At 33.2% G+C, this 21,934-nt stretch overlaps 1 protein-coding gene across 1 annotated transcript in view; it reads right to left on the bottom strand.

Annotated features, from left to right (window-relative positions):
* Positions 1-21,934, bottom strand: part of LOC140440346 (uncharacterized) — a 176,143-nt gene that overhangs the window by 113,954 nt on the left and 40,255 nt on the right. Inside the window, exon 2 of the mRNA XM_072530795.1 lies at positions 21,085-21,125. The gene's annotated coding sequence lies outside the window, so the exon portion shown is untranslated. The remainder of the gene's footprint in view (positions 1-21,084; positions 21,126-21,934) is intronic.

Genomic DNA, 21,934 nt, shown 5'->3' with positions numbered 1-21,934 from the left:
TCCCAAAATAGGGAAGACTTTGCAGAGGTCATCGCCAACCTTCGCTTAGAAGACGGCAACTGAAGAAGAAGAAGATGTTTATTGATAATCCATAATCTTCTGCATACTCAACTATCTTGTTCATTAGCTTTTGGAGGTCTTAGAGGTTTCTCCCTTAAGAGCTCTTTTCATAATTTCTTCAGAGTATGCATTGAATAGTAGTGGTGACAATAAACACCCCTGTCGCACTCTTTTAATTTCAAACTCTTCTAATGTTTATTCATTAATGCGTATGTGTGCCTGCTGTTTGTAATATAGATTTGTTATAATTCGCAGGTCATTTTATTGTAATTGTTTTGCTTTGAGGACGTCCATTAGCTCTTTGTGGCGGACTTTATCGAAAGCCTTGCTGTAATCTATGAAACAGACGTACATATCTTGGTTCACATCTAAGCATCTCTGGATTAGTAAGTTGAATGCAAATAGAGCTTCACAGGTACCTACGCCTCTGCGGAATCCAAATTGGGTTTCTTCAATATCCATATAAAGGATTTGGAAAATGCGTTTATAAATGATCTTTAAAAACATTTTAAGTGTGTGAGACATCAGGCTTATGTTGCGGTGGACGGTGCATTCTCTAGCATTTTTTTTTTTTTGGAGACAAATAAATGTTGAGGTCAACCATTCATTGGATATGTCACCCGACTGATAAATTTCATTAAAGAGCTTTAAGAGGACCTCCATGTACTCATTTTCTATTATTTCAAGGATATCAATAGGCAGTTGATCTTGCTCCGGGCTTTTTCCGTTTCTAGTGTTCTTTAGTGCATACAGCATTTCTTCCTTTGCAAATTCTATACTTGTTTTCTCTGTCCTCGAAAGATATGTCTTGTAGGTTTCCTCGTTCGTCGTCGAAGAGCTCTTCCATATATTCTTTCCATCGTTTTAGCTTTTCGTCAGTCATTATCATAATAATTTCATTTTTATCTAAAAGAGTTGTGTTTTTTTATTTCTTTTTTGCAGCCCTGCCATTTCTTTAACCTTTTTATGTAGGTTGAATAGGTCGTATTTGTTCTGAAGATCTCCTACCTTTAAATTTTTTGTCATAGTAAGTTTGTTTTGCCGCTCTTATTATTTTTCTGGATTCATTGTTAATGATTTTGTAATTGTGACTGTCTTTGTTCTTGGCTTATCTTCTTTGGTCCATCGTGTAAAGTATTTCATCGGTCATCCAGTTGTCTCTCTTTCTTATCGGTTCTTTTAATATCTCTTCAGTGTTAGTATCTAATTTATCAAAGTTTTCGTATATTTTCTGTTGGAGTTTGTTTTTTAACATCTAATTTTGGAGTTCTTTGGGGTTATGGTCTGATGTAACATCGGCTCCTGGATATGTTTTAACTGATTTGATGGTGTTACAATACCTCTCTTTAATCACAAATAGACACAAATAGACAAATATGGAAAGATGCAATCAGAGAGGATATGTAGAAAATGAGAGTGAGAAAATGGGAAATAGTGGCACAGGACCGACAAACATGAAAGGCAATAATAGTAAACGTGACAAAGACTCAAGAAGAGTTATAACGCCATTGATCATGATTTTGACAGATAGAAACACGTCACGGTTCTTTTGTAATATGTTTTTTAATAAAACCTAATGATTTTGCTAGAATTTTTATTACAAACCATACAAACTGATTGTTCTTCCATGATTGATTAATCTTCCTTCTTCTTGTTCATTCCATGAACTAGCCACGTATTTTGGTTATTGCTTATTTTAAAAATTGTCATAATACTATTTTACAAACGAATATGAATGTCTATATTTGTTGATACTACTTTTAACGAAAATATATTTGAAAATGTATACTTTATTTGGACATTTGCAAAATTTCACGTCCATGGCCAGCTATTTCTTCTATTAACATGAGTGCTCATGGCACCAGTGGCCAATTTCGAATAAGGAGTGTCTCTCGGCTGTCTCGTATAGATCTTGTAAGTGCATTCGAGCAGGATATTAAAAACAACCCATGATAATTGGACTCTTTGTTCTTTAACTGTTTAATTGTTGTCGTTTGGTACAGCTAATTAAACATGTGGTACGCGGCGTATAAACTAATGTCACTGCATTGAGTTGTTTTGTAAAAATATCTGTACAGGTAAATTTTTACAGCAATTCTAATAAAACTTAGCTATCAAGACATTTATGATATTACAAAGAAAATAAAGAGCTTTTTTGTCCTGTATATATGTACCTATGTATGTTATAGCTCCAAGCATTTTAATCGCTTCGTTGCTAGATTTCACATTAACACGACGCTATTAATATTAAAAATAAAAAACAGCCAATCTATAGTAGAAATACTCAATTTAGAAGAGTGATATCATAGTTTAAACGCCGAATATCCTCAAATTTAAATGTACACAGCGGCCCTCGAAAACTGCCTGTTTTCTCGATTGCAATTTGCGTTTCCTCATAAGAAATTACAGAATATATAAAGTAGTATATTTATTTGTGCTTCTCTATAGTAGACTTGACCAGAAGTTGTCGAACAGTGTAGCCAATTCTTGTTCACAAGTAGTAATTATGGTCATACAAAACCTGTATTCTTCCACGCAGCGATTATTACTGTCATAAAAATACAAAAAAACCTGATTTTTTCAATAGTAAAAATTAAGCACAAAATTGTAATGAAATAAATTTTATTTATATGTTCCGTTTTGTTACATATTTAAATTTATAAAATAAAAATCGATATTTTAAAACAATATTTTTCAATCGTTTGGCAACTTTGGAATTAGCGACGGAACTCCGTTTCAATTCAGATCCACAGAAACCCGTAAAACTAGTTTTTGTCGAGCGAGTGCCCGTCAACAATAGTTCATTACATTGGCGTTTCTGAGGGTAGGGTATTTTATGCGATAAGTTTGTGTTATTGATAAAACGTGTTATTGATAATACGAGTGTTATAGTTTGTCGTTTTATAGTAAATTTTTAGTTATATTCTGTGATTATTTGGTTTGAGTTTTATTGGAGTTGGACGAAAAACCGAGTTGTTCGAAGAGAAGACTGCAAAATTCTGATGTTGATTCCAAAAATGAAATGCCGCAAAAGAGACGGAAAATGTTAACGTCCGAAGAGAAGGTAATAATACGAAACGTTTATGAAGGAATTGTCGGCAGAAAAATGGAATTAAATGTTGGCCAAGCGGTCGACATTTGTAGCAGTTTAACAAAAGTATCCGTTAGCTGTATTTATCGTGTACTTAAAAATACATCGGAAAATAAAAAGCAAGAAAAAGGTAAAACTAGAGGTAGGAAAAGCATTGTTTTGGATGACGAGACAAGGAATATTATACGTCGAAAAATTCATTCACTTTATTTTCGGAGTGAAATTCCAACACTGAAAAATATTTCTCAAGAGCTCGAAAACGATGACTCCTTACCCAAGATATCTCGTAGAGTCTTAACCAGGACCATGCGTGAAATGAACTTTCGATAAGTAAAACTCAACAGAAAAAGTATGCTATTAGAAAAAAATAAAATTATTGTGCGGAGAAGAAAATATTTAGAAGAAATTCGCAAAATTCGCAGCACTGGACGCAAAATATGTTATTTGGATGAAACCTGGATTAGCCAAGGTTGTAAAAGGTCATACAGTTGGAAAAGTTTGGCAAGATTTAAATGTCAAAAGTAAACGCGAAGCATTTATAGAAGGCTGATATACAGGATTAAAAGCTCCATCAGGAAAGGGACGGCGTTTAATTGTCACCCATATAGGAAGTGATACAGGGTTTCTTGATGATGGTTTTCTTCAATTTGAGTCGAAAAAAACAGGTGATTATTAAATAAATTGAAAGGGAGGATTCAAGAATGGCTTACAGAAAAGGGGATTGCATACGAAGAATCAATGCTCAAAATTTAGCTACTTGACATTGCACGATTAAGGAAAATTGAATATCTTAAATATGCTGTAGATGAAACTGCAAAAGATTATGGTGTTTAAGTTCTGTGTCTACCACCTTATCATTGCGAACTTAATCCCATTGAACTTATCTGGGAGCAAGTGAAAGGAGAAGTAGCACGCAATAACAAAACGTTCAAATTAAACGAAATTAAGAAACTTTTGATTCAAGCAATCCTCCATGTAACTCCAGAGAAATGGGCTAAATGTATAGGACACATAATTAAAGAAGAACATCGTATGTGGGAACTTGACACTCATATCAAAGTTTTACTAGAGCCAATTATAATTACACCAGGTGGTGAAGATAATGACAGCGATAGCAGCACTGAATCTTCAGGTTTAGACAGCGAATAATATTTTCTAATAGTTTAATAAGAACATCAGCATAAAAAAAAAAACCAAAAACAAAAAAAAAAACGAGAAGAACATAGTAAGTGTGTATAGTGGTTGTGTTTAAACACATCAAACATTATTTTGTTTTTATAGAATTTTATTTTGTTTTATAGGATTTTATTTTGTTTTGTTTTATACTGTTTAAGTGTTTTGTTCATTTTATTTAATAAGACAATATGGCTCTTGGCGAACACCCATTTAAAAAAAGTATCGCGCCACAAGACATACCTCTGGAGCGGTGTGGAAACTGTCTTAAAATCTGTTTTAAAAAAATTTCATTGTGTAACTCTTTAAGGACGGGTCACGTCAAAAGACGTTTTAGCGTAACTTCCGCGACAGCCGGTTGGTATCAGTAAACTTTCTGCAAAATTACTTCTTTTTATAGCTTTTTGTTTGTGGCATTCTGTATTTTTAGGGGAATGTAGGGAATGAGCCATAAAATATTTATTCATATGTTTATTTATTGACGTTTCGATCTCTATATCCAGAGACCGTTTTCAATTATACAAATGATAGTACTATTTATTTTCTATGGCTTTTCGCTTGTCGTTCTGTATTTTTAGAAATAATGTTGGGAATAAGCCACAATATATTTATTCAAATGTTTAATTTACGGACGTTTCGATCTCTATAAAGAGGCCGTTTTCAAACATACAAATGACAGATATATTTATTTTTCTATAGCTGCTTGTTTGTGGCATTCTGTATTTTTAGGGAGAAGGTTGGACATAAGCCACAATATATCTATTTACATGTTTAATACAATGACGTTTCGATCTCTATTTTGTTTTTAAAGATAGAAAAAAAAAAGAAAATAAACAATATAAGATTATAAAAATATATAATAATAAACAAATAAAATAAATATAACCATCATTTATATCTTTGAAAGCGGTCTTTGGATATAGAGATCGAAACGTCAGTAAAAACTTGTAAACAAATATATTGTGGCCTATTTCGAACATTAATATTTGAAAAATAAAATATAATTAACGTTAAAATAAAAGTAAGTGTACGTCACTGGATTTCCAAACGGCTTTCCGCATTTCTGGGCCTTTAAACGATGACTCACTCTCTCAAATAGTGAAATTATACTTTAGGACATGTATATCTTAACTATTGAGTATGGCTTGATAAAACAATAATAAAAAAATCTTAAAATAGAAAGAAAGCAAGGGCAAGGTATAAACTGGATATTGCATCAAATGGAGATGTTAATCTAAAACAAAAATTTTCCTGTGACAAACTTTCTTATAACTCGATTTTTTTATCAATTTCAACTTTTAACACAATTCTTTGAAGACTCTACAGCAGCGGTGGCCAAACAGTCGATCGCGATCGACCGGTCGATTTTAAATAAAAAAGGGATCCATTCACTCATGGGAGAGGGAGAAAATAGAGAAGAAAACTTCCTAAAAGAGATTCAACCCATCTAAGTGTAATAATAAACCCGCGGGATAGGTATATTTTTTGTAATTGTTAAATCGAAGTCTGTCAGAAGTAAACAACGTGTGCTTTGTTAATACGTTAGCAGGTGGCGTTAGGAGGAAACATTTTATTGAAATATTTTAATATAATATAATTTATTTAAAATATGAATAATAAAATAAATAGTAAAGTTACTTTATTAAATTTTATAACTATTACTTACATTTTAAAAATCAGGAAACAGTATGAAACTTCGTACTAGTGTACTGTACTGCCTACTATATCATTTTTTTGCATAAAACAATCGTTTTACTTGCTTACAAGTTCAATTTGATAAAGCAAGTCCCAAACTTTATTATTCCTTGATAAAAATCATAAATAAAAGTAATATAAGCGAGATCTTTCAAAATATTCATATATTTAGTTTAATTTTCAAATTGTTGCCCCCTTATTTTTTTTTCGAAGCCGAAATAGCCGGCTTTAATTCTCTCTTAAACTCGGCTTGTCCAAAAATATTATACAAATACCCAGGTAAAATAAAAGAAGTTTTATCATCGGCTTCTTTTATCGAATGAATGTGGCGTAATCAATAAATTAATTTTCGACGATAAACATATTCTTATTTATGTTGTAAAACTCAAGCAGGAACTTCTCGTAACCAGATAGTTGTGGTTAAGAGTCTATATTTACCTCTATTATCAAAACCGAACACCGATAATAATAGTTTCTTTGGTATATGCAATATCTTACATAATATTTAGATAGTTTGAAGGAAAGTTATTCTGCAAAACGAGCAACAACACGCACAAACCTATAATTCATCCTATCGACCATCAGGTATCGATTTTTTTCTTAAACTCTAACGATCATAATTGCTCCAGTTTCACTCAGATGCCTCCCAGGAATGCATCGTTTTATTGTAGTCCGTAATTACATAATTATAGTTATTAAAAAATCGAGTTTTCTATCTTTCTGTTCTTTTCAAGATTAAAAATATAATGGGTGGCACTCTTGACACACATAGGTTCTTCCCATGAGTATTTTTATCGTTAATCTTGAACTTAAGAATGCTTTTTTATAATGCGAGATGTATTAAAAAATGCGTACACGCCTACTGGATGTTTTATTGTTTAAAATTAATTTGTAGTTTGTGCATAATATTATATTAGTTGTTCTTGAACTGCACAACGGAAACTGAATAAAGCAGAAGAATAATTTTATCCCTTAACTTTTTCTTCTTCATCGTTGTATCGTTTCTGGTCTTGTTCTAAGATTTTTTGCGCATACAGTTGAGTCCACGGTTCTTTACCCGTGCGTCATTAAAAACTTATTAAATGCTGTTATTAAATGAAGACGCATGTTATTTTTATGAACGCTCTAGACTCAGTACATCGAAAAGATAGGTACAAAAATGATGCTTGGGGAGGTTTTCAGATTTTAAGTACAATTTGTAACGTTTTTGGTTTGTTGAAATTAAGTTATTTTCACAACTAATTTTATATTGGAGTTTGCAATTTTATGGTAGGTGTATTTTATTTTACCATTAATTTACATATAAAGTTAACCTAATTCAGACAGTTAAGGAAAGGTTTTGTTTAAGTTTCCGCAAAAGTCAAAGAAATGACATAAAGAAAATATTTTATAGAATATTTTTTTAGATTATGCCTGGAAAAACTCTACCTCACAAGCACAAGAACCCGTTTTAAATTTAATTGAGTACATACTTTGATTTAGAAAAAAAGGATCGGGGACCGTTGGAACCGTTGTGATCTGTTCAAGGGGTACAAAATGTACAATTTTTAAATGTGCACTATTATAAAGCTTTAATTATGAGAAGCATATTATATTACATAACAAAATATTTCTAATTATTAACTTTTTATTTTTGGTTTTTTTCAATTTGTAAAATTTGTAAAATGTATTAAAATAAATGGTGTTTTTTAAAAAGGTCATAAATTATTTCGGCTCAACTCCGCTCTAGGTGGTTGGCCAACAAAAGGTTGTCAAATAATTATATTATAAAAATCCAATACTTCAGCGGGCTGCTGGATTCGGAACTCATTCAAGAACAAGTCAAAACTCCACCCAAATAGTTTGCCTAGAATCACTGAAAAAACTAGACTAAACAAGCAGTTATTATGCTGTCAAACCACTTATCGCTTCCTTATAGTCCAAGAGATAGAGCCGAAATTTTGAACTGATCAGTAATATGACATTTCTCTATTGGAATATATTCATTGTAACTGGGTTAAGACTTTGCCTTACAGGCGGACGTCCCTCGTGGTACAGGGGGTGGCTATACAGGGATGAAGTTGAATTTTTTTTCGGAAAAATTAACGATCGATAATATGGCTGAAAATTTGCCCAGAGTAAGATCTTGGTATAACTAGACGAAATCCCAAAGGGTGGACGCGAGAGTGGATACATAAGGGGTGGCGGACAGGGGTGAAGTTGCAATTTTTTGGAGAAAAATTAACGATAAGTAATATGTCCGCCATGGCTCACTATTTAGCCCGTAAAAACTTTAAATCCAAAAAGACGGACAGCTGGGTTGGTACAGAGAGCCACAAAACGGGGTCAAATGTACCACTTGCCTGCGCATTTTAGGTCTCGGTAACAATTTTCAAACTGATTTTATTATGATATTTTTATACCGATTGATTTGAAAATTTGTATGCTCACTTCTGTTACTATTCTGAGAAGCGTCAAGTAAAGTTTTCCTCAAAATTTTCCAAAAAAATTTCCGTAAATGAAAATTTTCGTAATTTTTTGAGGTAAAATCTAATTTGTAGAATCCTTTCAATTTTCTGTAAGTTATACCATGATTTTTTTCCCCAAATTTTTCAAACGATTTTTCCGATAAGAAAAAAAAAATTAGAAAAACTTTTCTAAAACATTTGATAAACCTCTACGTCATCGTCTGAATCTTTTATAGAATATTTTGTAGTTTTAAAATGATATTATGATAATGTTTTTTTTTTCAAACTAAAGTCATATTTACTTTACAAATCACATTTTTTTCTTAAATACAAATATTTTACGAATTAATTTTTAATTGAATAAATGTTTGATATTTGATATTTTATTAAATTAAAGTAATTTTATAATGTTAACTATTAAATATTTTTGGTATAACAAATAGTAATTTTACTTATTTTTTATTACAATAAAAAGGTTTTTAAATTTATATTGCATAAATAATGATTGTTCAGATATAAGGAAAATTTGATTTATTATTACATTAATAATCAAATACAAAATATATTATTTCTATTTATCAATAGGTAAAATTCAATTTGTAGAATTCCTTTAACATTTTACAAATAATTATTAATAAAAATCAATTTAATAGTGGAATTATCAATTTTTTAAGTTTTGAAATTTACTTTGTAGATATTTTCAATATTTTTTTTACTTTCAAATTGATTGAATTTTTTTTCATTAGTTAATTATAATTTTACAAATTCTGTTTGGACATTAATTTTGCATCATTATTATTTTAAAATATTAAAATAATAATGATGCGCGTTCATTTAGATCAGTAATTCTAGACGCATGCGCTAAATGTAATAAGTATCGAGATACTTTTATTCAACTTGGTGAAACTGACTTCGATTGTAATGAAGTTTTTGAAAGCTTAGTCACTTATATGGAACAGGACTGACGAGAACAATTCCAAAAAGAAAAGTAAACGATGTCAGATTTTTACTATTTAACCGGCAGTATAAGTTGCATGATGTGAACGAGCCTTAAAAAAAAACTAAAAAATTTCGATGCTTCAAGCTTACCACCATTTCAAGATGAATTACATCAACATCTACTGCGAGCTCATTATATTTCAAATATTTGGACAAATGCTCATAAAAAAGTACCAACAGAATTGATTGTTGAAGAACATGGTTGGGAGTTTGAAGATGAAACATATAAATTCAAATGGTTTAGTGGACCTCAGATGCCAGAATCAGTTCGAGAAGTGGTGATTGAAAATGAAGCAGATAATGAATGTGATATTATTGAAAGTGAAAGTGACGAAGATGATGAATGTGATAACATCAATGAGAGTGAGAAAAATGACGAAGTTTTTATAATTTTTTTTTTCTTATCGGAAAAATCGTTTGCAAATTTTTGGAAAAAAATCATGGTATAACTGACAGAAAATCGAAAGGATTCTACAAATTAGATTTTACCTCAAAAAATTACGAAAATTTTCATTTACGGAATTTTTTTTGAAAAATTTTGAGGAAAACTATATTTGACGCTTTTCAGAATAGTAACAGAAGTGAGCATACAAATTTCCAAATCAATCGGTATAAAAATATCATAATAAAATCAGTTTGAAAATTGTTACCGAGACCTAAAATGCACAGGTAAGTGGTACATTTGACCCCGTTTTATGGCTCTCTGTACCAACCCAGCTGTCCGTCTTTTTGGATTTAGAGTTTTTAGGGGCTAAATAATAAGCCATGAAAATGGCGGACATATTACTTATCTTTAATTTTTCCCCAAAAAATTGCAACTTCACCCCTGTCCGCCACCCCTTATGTATCCAGTCTCGCGTCCGCCCTTTGGGATTTCGTCTAGTTATACCAAGATGATATACCTCTGGGCAAATGTTCAGCCATATTATCGATCGTTAATTTTTCCGAAAAAAATGACAACTTCATCCCTGTATAGCCACCCCCTGTACCACGAGGGGCGTCCGCCTGTAAGGCAAAGTCTTAACCCAGTTACAATGAATATATTCCAATAGAGAAATGTCATATTACTGATCAGTTCAAAATTTCGGCTCTATCTCTCCGACTATTAGGCAAGCTCCTCTTTCCTTTAAAGGAGACAGATAGTTGAACGATATTTTATACAATGTCTATCACTGGGTATGGATTTATTTTTGTCCAAGTTTTATATTGGTCCACTATTTCAAATGCAGTTCAAACAGACATATATTAAATTGTATGTTCCGTTTTAAATTGGTTCAATCTGTATAATATTTTTTCTCCTTATCTATCCTAAAGAAAGCCAGCATCCAGAAAATACTAGAAGCCACGAATTGAAGGTAAAATATTTTTGTTTGTAGTAAAGAACCCTGAGAAATTCAATCTAATTTAATTTAATTTAATTCAATTTATCTTAAATTAAACTTAAGCAGATCATAATAATATATATTGTAGATGAATTGATACGTGAATATGGACACGAAGTGATTAGATTGCCACTGTATCATCCAGATTTTAATGCTATCGAATTAATATGTGCAGATTGCAAGACTTACTATAATACATATAAAGGCAGAGATGGATATAGAGATCAACATGTTTTGAGTATGTGGAAGGAAGCAATTAAAAAATGTAGAACATACTAAAAAATTAATTGAACAGCAGTTTATTAGAAAAGAAAATATGTGTAATATTATTATTAAACCTGTAATAATTAACATTGGAGATAACAGTTCAGATTCTGAAGCATTTTATTATTAATTAGATTACGCATCAAATTTGAAAATTCCATATTACAGAATAAACGTATCCCAGTTTTTGTGCAATTCGGACCATTCACTAGGCGTTTCCATTAAACCATTGTAATGACTCCTAATTTATCACTAAATGCATTTGCCCCAACCTCATTCCTTTTCGTTACTCAACTAAACGGGACCACCTGCTATTCATGTCATCTTTATTGAACAATGATTTTGTAACTCGTTTTTCTGTTTGAGTATCTAAATCAGTTAATAGTTAAGTTGTTACGATACAAATATGGAGGTCAAGTTCGTGAACTGAATACCAAATTAAAAATTGGATCGTTTCACCAGCTGGAATTTGATACAAACTAATTTACGTCTGTATTAAACGCTGTCAAGAACCTCTCACTACAAGTTTTGTGGTGTAAAACTTTTTATGTTTAGGCTTAGTAGAACTCGTTTGTGGTGAGTACGTTCTTACGAAAATAAAAGTGTGCTTATATATTTTGACTCTTTCTTTTAGTTTCTATATACACAGGTTTCAAAAGAATTACATTCTATTTGGAAATGTATGACAGCACAGTTTTAATGGCAGAAATGTGCCAGAAAACATTAAGTTTACAGGGGATTAAGCCACAATTATTGTAATTGTAATTAAAATTACATTTTTAACTAACTAAAATTAGATGTTTTGATTTCCATTCCGGAGATTATTACCAAAAAAATATTATTTTTGAGAAAACTCAAATAAAATTTACTTCGTAGCAAGCTAATATAGGCTGATTTAAAATCTATGAAAAGATTTAAGGTATCGATAATAAATTCGTTCATTTTTTTCAACGCGATCCAACTGCGCGTGGATTAACAATCCTGAGTTGAGGGGTGAGTTTCAAGGTTGGTACGTACAGCTTGTCAAATTTAAGGTGATACTTGACAAATTTGTCCACTTGCGCAGAAAATTAAGTGAGAACGCATTCGGAGGAAAAGAGATACATAATGCGCTCGGTCTCTTCGCCTCGTTGGTACACTCCGTACTACAAGTTTACAGAGAGTGACCTTATTTATTAATGGAACTTCTATGATATGTGTATACTGTGTGTTATTTTGACTTTTCAATTTTTCCTTCGGAAATTTTTCTCAAAATACAAAATATTTTGTTTTTGTTGCTTGGTAAAAAAATTCTTCTAATAATTATATTTTATTTGACTCATTAATATTGACCATTCAGTCATGTTGAAGCGGAAGTTTTTTCGAACACTTCTATAAATGTCTCGTTCTGTAATTTTATAAGAAGAATATTGGCAGAGATGAAAGCTTTACATTTGCATTACAGTAAACTGTATAAGAATAAAAGAAAATTTAGTAGTTCTAAATTTTAGTAAGTCATAAATATTTTAATCCGTTGTTTATTTCTTTACAATAGAATAATATCAGCCCCGTTGGGATGGCTGTTAACATCCGGTATTTAGGTACTAAACTGTATAACTTTATTAACTTTCCCGAATATTTTATTTTCGTAAGGAGATTTTGTAGAAATATATCGTATAAAATATATCTCAAATAGTGACTGAGTTGTCAATATGAATAAGTCAGATAAAATAAAATTATTAGAAGAATTTTTTTACCAAGTAACAAAAACAAAATTTGTTTAATTTATTGGTATTTCGTATTTTGAGTTAACGATTTCCAAAGTGGAACTCGAAACTTCAAAATAAACTTATTTTAAACTAAAATTGTGGCTTATCACCAATAAAAATAGTAAATTACATTATTATGCCACAAGAAAATAGCCTAAGAATAATTTTTATTTTAAATAAAAACACACACACACAAGCGTACAACCCAGCTCCTACAGAGATATGTGTGTTAACCATTCCTTCATTTCGTCTTTTCTACACCCCATAGTGGAACATTTTTGCACTTGGACATTGTGGTATGATGCATTGTCTATAACTAATACACTACGGGCTGGTATATTAGGAATAAGTTTTTCATGAATCCATTTTTTATAATTATTATAGTTCATTTCGCTATGATAATCTCCAGACTTTGTACCAGATTTAAATGTCAAACATGCGTTTTTTATGAACCCCATTTGGCCGCCGGCGTGAACAATAATTAGCCTTTGCCTTTGGACGCTGGCTTGTGCAAACCTTCGGTGGTATTGTCTTCCCAGTATCTGTCATGGGTATGACAGGAATGAATATAAGTTTCATCCATGTACATTATGGGCCGATTTTCTTCCCTATATTGTTTAATATTTCTGAGAAACTTCCTCCGGAGCACTTGTATATCGGGTTTTTCCATTAGGATTTTCCTGTTATTCTTCGCTTTCTTCCATCGAAATCCCATATCTCTCATAACTTTTCTCAAAGTTTCATGCAACCCTGTATAAATATTGTCTTCATTGATTTTTTTTTGTTATATGTCGCAATGTAGGAACTCGTTTTTCCGTGACATAATAATTTATTATTATACGCCGAAGTAACCTTTGTCAAAATCGCCCAAGTTGGATTTTGGAGCAGATCTCATTCTTTTGTTGGGCGTCGAGAATGATGTAGAAGCACCTTCTTCTGTATTTTTCATTTCACGAGAGATCCGTTTTATAGTGGCTATACTTACTCCCGTTGCTAAGGAAGCACGCTCTTGATCTTTTTTAAAATCTTTAAAATGCGGATTTTGCATCGCTTCTCTCTGCATAAAAATAATTGCATTTGCTATTACCTCCTTCGTTTGTCCAGACAAGACTGCCTTCTAATTTTGAATGAAAATCCATGTTTATAATTTAAAATACTTAACAATAATTATTTAAAAAGTCAAATCTATTGTAATACGATATTTCTTCAACACACAGTAACTTTAAACATAAGTAAAATAAAAAAAACTTTGTCGCAGACTATACAAGTACTTTGCACTTCGAAGGGCCAAGAAATAATAAGGACGAATTGTGTTGTGGTCGAATGCGCATCGTGGGTGGAGCCTAATTTCAAATCGGCCAAGTATCACGTTAAATTTGACAAGCAATAGAAATATAGTAAGACTATTGCCATTGCGTATGGGGTATATACTTGTTGTGCACCAACGTCCGACCTCCTTTGAACCGCGTTAATTTACCGACAAATGACGGATTCACCGCGCCGACCGCCAAATCTCCCTATTCCACGGAGTGTGAACTGGAAAAATTGGTGCGAGAAAAACTGCCACTCCATGCCTCGTTGGATAACCGGCTTAAGATACCTCAAATTTCCGGGAAAAACTTATTTCTCTGGACTATGAACGCGCAGTGACTTTACAACCGAGAAGTACTGTCTAGCGTTCAACTTCGGCTACAGAGAATGATGTATATCACTCCAATAAAATAACTAATCGTCAGTTAAAAATTTTCAACATTCATTTACTTTCTACATATCATCATCAGTTGGCGCTACAGCCCTTCGTGAGCCTTGGCCTGCTTCAAAACATTCTTCCATCCTTCCCTATCGAGTGTCTGTCTTCTCCAGCCCCTCACTCCAATCTCCCTCAGATCTTCCTGTACATCGTCCAGATATCTGAGTTTAGGTCGCCCCCTTCTTCTTCTTCCGACCGGCCTGTTTAGCATAGTTATTTTAGTGGGATCACTCTCATCCATCCGCATAACGTGGCCCACCCACCTTAGGCGGTTTATTTTGATGGTCTTCACAATATCTGCATCACCAAAAAGTCTATAGAGTTCAAAGTTATATCGCCTTCTCCACAGACCCTGTTCGTTTACTCCGCCCTATATGGTCCTTAATACTTTTCTTTTAAAGACTCGCAGTAACTCTTCATCTCGGGTCGTCATTGCCCATGTTTCCGATCCGTATGTGAGCAGTGGGCGTATTATTGTTTTATAAAGTTTGCACTTTGTTGCTATTGACATACTTCTCGCTCTTAGTTGAGGGCCCAGGCCAAAATAACAGCGGTTAGCCACGCATATTCTTTTTTTATCTCGTTGGATGTGTTATTTTTGTAGTCTACCAGTGATCCTAAGTAGCAGAATTCTTCTACCATTTCTATCGTTTCGTGTTGCACCTCTAAGTTATTTTGTTGAATTCTTGATATGGCCGACATATATTTAATTTTCTGGATGTTTATCAGAAGTCCGATGTTTTCTGCGGCATTTTTGATACGTGTGAAAGCCTCCACTGCTTCATTTTGGGTTCTTCCAATTATGACGATATCATCAGCGTATGCCATTATTTGTATACTACGGGTATATATCGTACCTTTTAAGTTTATTCCCGAATCTCTCATAACTTTTTCTAACGCTAGGTTGAACAGCGTGCATGATAGCGCATCTCCCTGGCGCAGTCCTCTGTTGGTTTTAAATGGTTTTAAAACATCCCCTTGTACGCGCACTTTACATTCGACTTTCATCATTGTCACTTTCTACATATATCATACATTATATTACAAACTTTCTAAATATAGGTGAAATATTTATACAAAATCGCTTGAAAAATTTCTACGTTAATACTCCATATCTGTACGTTAATGATAGCTGTTTTGATTAATTAATAATGAACGGCGATTATAGTTATTTTGTTTATTAGATTAATTTTAAAAACTTTCACTTGCTTGCTATGATCGGTTTGCAATTAATTACAGTTAATTTTATTCTAGATTTAATGTCATTAGTATTAGTAACATATGGTACATATATAGGTACTCTTTGCACTTTTTACATGATAATAAATGGTACAATAAATACACAGACCTAAATTTAAAAATAAACATTAATTAATGCATTGTTCACAACGAGACAGCTTCAAATATTTACGGATTTCACGAACTATATAAACAAAACATTCCACTTCGTCCAGTTATCAATTACGTTGGCTGTCAAACATACAACCTTTCAAAATATTTAATTTCAGGACAGGTAAAACTCGATCGGCATAATTTTCATTGCTATGCATCAAGCAATCCCTATTGTGTTAACACTGATAGTCATAGGTGGTCTATAAATGTTTAGGGTGGTATTCATCATCATCCAGCCCCCTTTTTAACATCCATTGTTGGATATAGGCCTCCTCCAAACGTCTCCAGTTCTCTCTATCTCTAGCTGCTGCAATCCAGTTTGTTTACATTCGCCTTAGGTCGTCGGTCCATCGGGTGGGTGGTCTGCCTCGACTTCGCTTGTCGGCTCTTGGTCTCCACTCCAATAATCTCTTCGTCCATCTTCCGTCTTCCATTCTAGCAACATGTCCAGCCTACCTCCACTTTTGTTTATTGATTCGCAGTATAATATCGTCTACGCCAGTTCGACGGCGTATCTCCTCATTTCTCACCCGATCTTTCAAGGTCAGGCCCAGCATTAATCTCTCCATTCGCCTTTGTGTTACCCTCAGTTTTTCGGCAGTAGCTTTCGTTAAAGTTAGGGTCTCTGCTCCGTAGGTCAAGACTGGTAAGATGCATTGGTTAAATGCCTTCCTTTTCAGGTGAATTGGGGTATTTGTTTTAAAAATGTCTCTCGTCCTTCCATATGCCGCCCATCCCAACGTGATTCGTCTATTTTGCTCGCAGGTTTGGTTGTCTCTGGTTATTCTGATTTCATGACCCAAGTATGTGTATTTATCGATTAATTCTACCTTGTTATTATTGATCTGTATCTCTTCGCTGGGAACCATATTGGTCATCATTTTGGTTTTCTCGAAATTTATCTCCAGCCCAGTTTCTTGTAGTATGTAATTCAGTTCTTGGAGCATGTCTTTGATCTCTCCCAGATTATCTGACAGAAGCACGATATCGTCCGCAAAACGTAGATGGTTTAATCTTTCTCCATCGATGGATAATCTGAATGACTTACAGATATTAACAAATCGCATAACAGAAGTCAGCAACAGATACGGACTAGCTCTTAACATAAAGAAAACCAAATTTATGACAATTAGTAAAAAACCAATACTAAACGCTCAACTTACAATCAACCAACAGAATATCGAAAGAGTCGAGCAATATACATATCTAGGCACCAATTTAAATAGCCAATGGGACCACTCAACAGAAATTAAACAGCGAATAATAAAAGCAAAAGCAGCATTCGTTAGAATGAGAACTATTTTCAACAGTCGAGACATCATTAAAAACAAAATGCCGTCTATTGAACTGCTACATATTCACAGTTCTGCTCTCCGGAATGGAAGCATGGACACTGACTGTTGCATCTATGAATCGGCTCGAAGCTTTCGAAATGTGGTGTTATAGGCGCATCTTACGTATATCCTGGGTTGACAGAGTTACTAATGTGGAGGTCCTGCGTAGAATGGGGAAAGAATGTGAAATTCTCATGACCGTCAAAACTAAAAAGTTGGAATATCTAGGTCATGTAATGAGAAATCAAGAACGTTACGGCCTCCTCCAGCTGATTCTCCAAGGGAAAGTAAATGGTAAGAGAGGACCGGGAAGAAGACGCATTTCCTGGATTCAAAATTTGCGAAAGTGGTATAACACGACTACCACTGAACTGTTCCGCGCTGCAATAAGCAAAGTGAAGATAGCCGTGATGATCGCCAACGTCCGGAACGGATAGGCACTTTAAGAAGATCGATGGATATTCCTTTCTGTTGCCATGTTAGTCTTTTAAATGCATACTCAAGAACGGTAATGAACAGCTTTGGTGACATGGTATCACCTTGCCTGACTCCCCTTTTTATCTTTATTTTATTAGTTGCTGAATGTAGACTTATGGTTGTTGTGGCATATATATTTTTAACTATATTACAATATCTGTGGTCGACCCTGCAATCTTGTAGTGCTCTTAAGATGGACGGTAATTCCACTGTATCAAACGTCTTTTTAAAGTCTACAAATATCAATGCCAAGGGACGGTTATATTCGTTAGTTTTTTCTATCAGGGTTTTTAGGCACTGCAGGTGATCGTTTGTGCCGTAATTAGGGCGGAAACCAGCTTGTTCCCGAGGTTGGTAAAAATCCAGCTTTGTCTCTAATCTGTTCGTTATTATTCGGGTGTATAATTTATAAAGATGGTTAAGGAGACTGATTGGTCTGTATCTTTCCAGGTCTGCTATATCTCCCTTCTTGTGTAAGAGTACAGTTATTGAATTATTCCACTTTGTTGGGATATTTTGATTCCATAGGCATAGATTAAAGAGCTTTTGAATTTTGGTTATCAGTACTGAGCCTTAGGGTGGTATTGTTGGCGTTTATATGATTGGCCCACAACTTAACTTAGTCAATCAAAGACCAAATTGAGTACATAATGTTGACGTCATCTGGCCTTAATCGGTTGCAATGTTGTTTCCCTTAATTCTAACAAGTTGATAACTAGTTCGAATTCATGACGATACAAATTTCATTTTTTATGCTACAGAAAAAAAAATCAAGTGGTGCAAAATCATATGAACGAGGAATTTGTACTATACCTCGCGTGCTACCTAAATGAGCAGAAAATGTCAATTTCGAATAATTTGGAATTACCTGTGCACCATGTGCGGCACCACAGACCTGTTGAAACCGAAATAGTGTTCACAGAATACCCTATTAAATTAAATTTGTTTACAAAATATGCATTTTGATTAGTCTTTGGTTTCTAGTAGCAATAAAAAATAAATATTTTCTTTATAGTTAATTTTTGCTGCCAGTAGATAACCTACAAAGAAATATTGAGTTTTATAGGGACCCTGTTCTGCAACAATGGTGTAACCCACAATTTGTTTACAAATGTGATATACATGCCAACAAGTTTATTGCGACTGGTTTGACAAAAAACAAAAATGGTAGAAGCCGTATCTGGTACTTTAGCGACATCTATTAACCAAAGTTCTAATCCACATTCGTCAAACTAGTGATAATGCACAAATCTACAACAACCAGGTAATCCACAGTGCGGGTTACATTGTTGTTGAAAAATATTCAATGGGTATATATATTGTATCAACATAAACTACAATAATTCTTTTTCAAAACAGAACACGTTTTACGTCCGTTGCAGTTTTCTGAGTAGTTTAAACTACTAGTAGTATTTAAATACATTTATAAAGTGGTTCGTGTAAAAGACAAGGTATGCATTATAATATTTTTTAAACTATTAATCCGTAGGGTTTGCAAAAAGTAAATTAAACAAAAAATTCTGTAAAAATAAATTAAACATCACTTCTCAAAATGTTTTTCATTAATATCAGTATTTGCACTGGCAGAAAAAGTAAATCAATTATTTTATACTTGCCGCATGTGCGATATATACGCTGCCAAAATTCGTAGTACACAACAAGATGAAGAAAGAGCAGACCTGGAAGCAGATCACAAGAGACATCTTGACATCGTGGAAGAGCTGAGACAACAAATGAACGATTATCTAAAAGCTGCAAAACAAGATGACACATTGGAGACGTTGACTTTTGATCTACAAAAAACTCTCCCCACACTTAAGTTGCCGACTGGAACCGTTTATTATAAAAGGCAACTCAATCTGTTTAATCTCGGTATAAATGTTGGTAGTACAGGAAAAGGTGTTTTTAATAATAGAACACGAAGCTGGCAGAGGCACACAAGAGGTTGGTTCGTGCTTGTAAATACATTAACGAACATGTACATGCCCCCATTAAAAAACTTATATTGTGGTCCGATTCATGTGGAGGTCAAAATCGAAGTATTAAGCTTGTTTTAATGTTTATTCATGTACTACAGAATCATACCTCCCTCGAAACGATTTCATTAAAATTTTTACTTTCTGGGCACAGTTTTTTACCCAACGACCAACATTTTGGACGTCGAATACTCCCTAAAAGCACAACAGAGAGTATACTCAGATACTGACTACATGATCATCATGAAATCCTGTCGAAGAAAACAAAAGTTTATCATAAACCGTATCGCAACTAATGATATTGTATCAGTTAAGGAGTTAGAGAGGTCGATTACAAATCGCAAGATCGACTCAAATAATAAACAACGTATTAATTGGATAAAAACCCACGTTATAAGAATGAACAAGCATGAACCCACTATTTTGTACATGAAAAATCACGTTAGAGATCCTTCTTTTTCAGCAGTAAACATCGAAAAGGCAGGAAAGGGAAACCTTTACTTGGAAACAGAGAACTGCCTCCAGTGTGGCCAAATGGTAGACAGCTTTCTGCTGAAAAAATAAAAGACCTGAAAGACATCTTGGATTTGGTACCTACAGATGCAAAAGGCTTTTATAATTTCTTAGATAAAGTCGGAAGTGAAAATTTCATAGACGATGTAGAAGTACATGGACAGATGCCAGATTTTACTATTAATGAAGAGCAATTTGACGTTGTATATGAATAATAAAAATAACTGTATCTACTTTTTCTCTATAAAAATGCTTTCTGATTATCTTTTGTATTAAATTGTATTATAAACTATTTTGACACAATTAACTATGATCACTTACTCAATTTTGCAACAATCATGTAACCCAGTTTTTATTGTTTTTTTATACCAAAAATTAAAGGTTATTCGTTTATTTCGATATTTTCCGTTTATATGTATTATTGTAAAAGAGTAAAACATATTTAAAGAAAAATATCTCAGCAAGGGAATTTTCTATGATAACGAAATACAAAAAGCTAATTATCTCAGAACAACATGCCGGTGGCTTACACCATTGTTGCAGAACAGGGTCCATAGAATATTTTCATCGGAGCATTTAAAATTATTTTACAATCAATGCAAAATTATATATTTAAAGAAGTAAATAATGTTTTATATTTTCGAAACATCTTGTACAACATTATAATTTTGAGAAACTATTTCTTTGTTTATGTAAAGTAAATTATACAATGCACACGCCTTAAATTTGTAAAGAATATTTTATTGATATATTAATATGCAATAGAAAGTTTTAAACACTTACCAGATGTGATAAGCAGAAGAAATCAACGAATTAACAACTATCTGAAAAGAGAAAAAAATTGCTATAAATATTGTTTATGGCTCGAAAGCTAAAACTCATGGGAATGATAAATATTATGTTCATATGGGATTAAGCCACAAATTGATTGTACCTAATGACAATTACATTCGATTTGATTTCCACTCCGGAAATCGGTTTCAAAAAAGAATATTTTAAATTCATAGACAAATAATATAAGATAGACTGATCCTTGCAATATCAGCCCGTTCGCTCAGTGCGACAAGGAAACTGACGCAAAGCAGTCCCTGCGTCTCTTTTTAATTTGCTAGATTTATCGACCACGTGACCTAAATCCAATGAGAAGGTCACGTGGTCGATAGAAACATGGCCCATTAGAAAGAGTGGCAGGGACTGCTTTGCGTCAGTTTTCTCTGTCGTACTGGGAAAACGCCACTGTATTGCAGCAGTCAGGTTATGGTACGTAACCCAAATTTTTTAACGTGTTTTTGTGGAGTCCAGTGTAAAGTCCTTTGTGTGTTGTGTTCGTTGTTTAAAAAAGAAAAGAAGAACCAGCAATTTTCTGCTTGATGATGATCTCTCCTCCTATAGGATATTTTATACTTGACCATAACTCCGAAGATGGCTTTGTAAGCGCTCTTTTACACACAGGAATTAAAATCTTTTACACACTTCGAAAATACTTCCCTTCTCCAACTTTTGATTTAATCTTATTATGTATGGATGGAATTTATTTTCACGTAAAATTTGAAAATAGAAGAATCGCCTTCTAACAGGACGCAAATATCTAAAGATTTGTTTTCAGTTGATGCAGTTTTTCTGTGACCTGATT

Source organism: Diabrotica undecimpunctata, chromosome 4 (genome assembly GCF_040954645.1).
Source record: "Diabrotica undecimpunctata isolate CICGRU chromosome 4, icDiaUnde3, whole genome shotgun sequence".
NCBI classification, from domain to species: Eukaryota; Metazoa; Arthropoda; class Insecta; order Coleoptera; family Chrysomelidae; genus Diabrotica; species Diabrotica undecimpunctata.
Note: the sequence above shows the minus strand (reverse complement) of the source record. Positions and strands in the feature narration are given on the sequence as shown.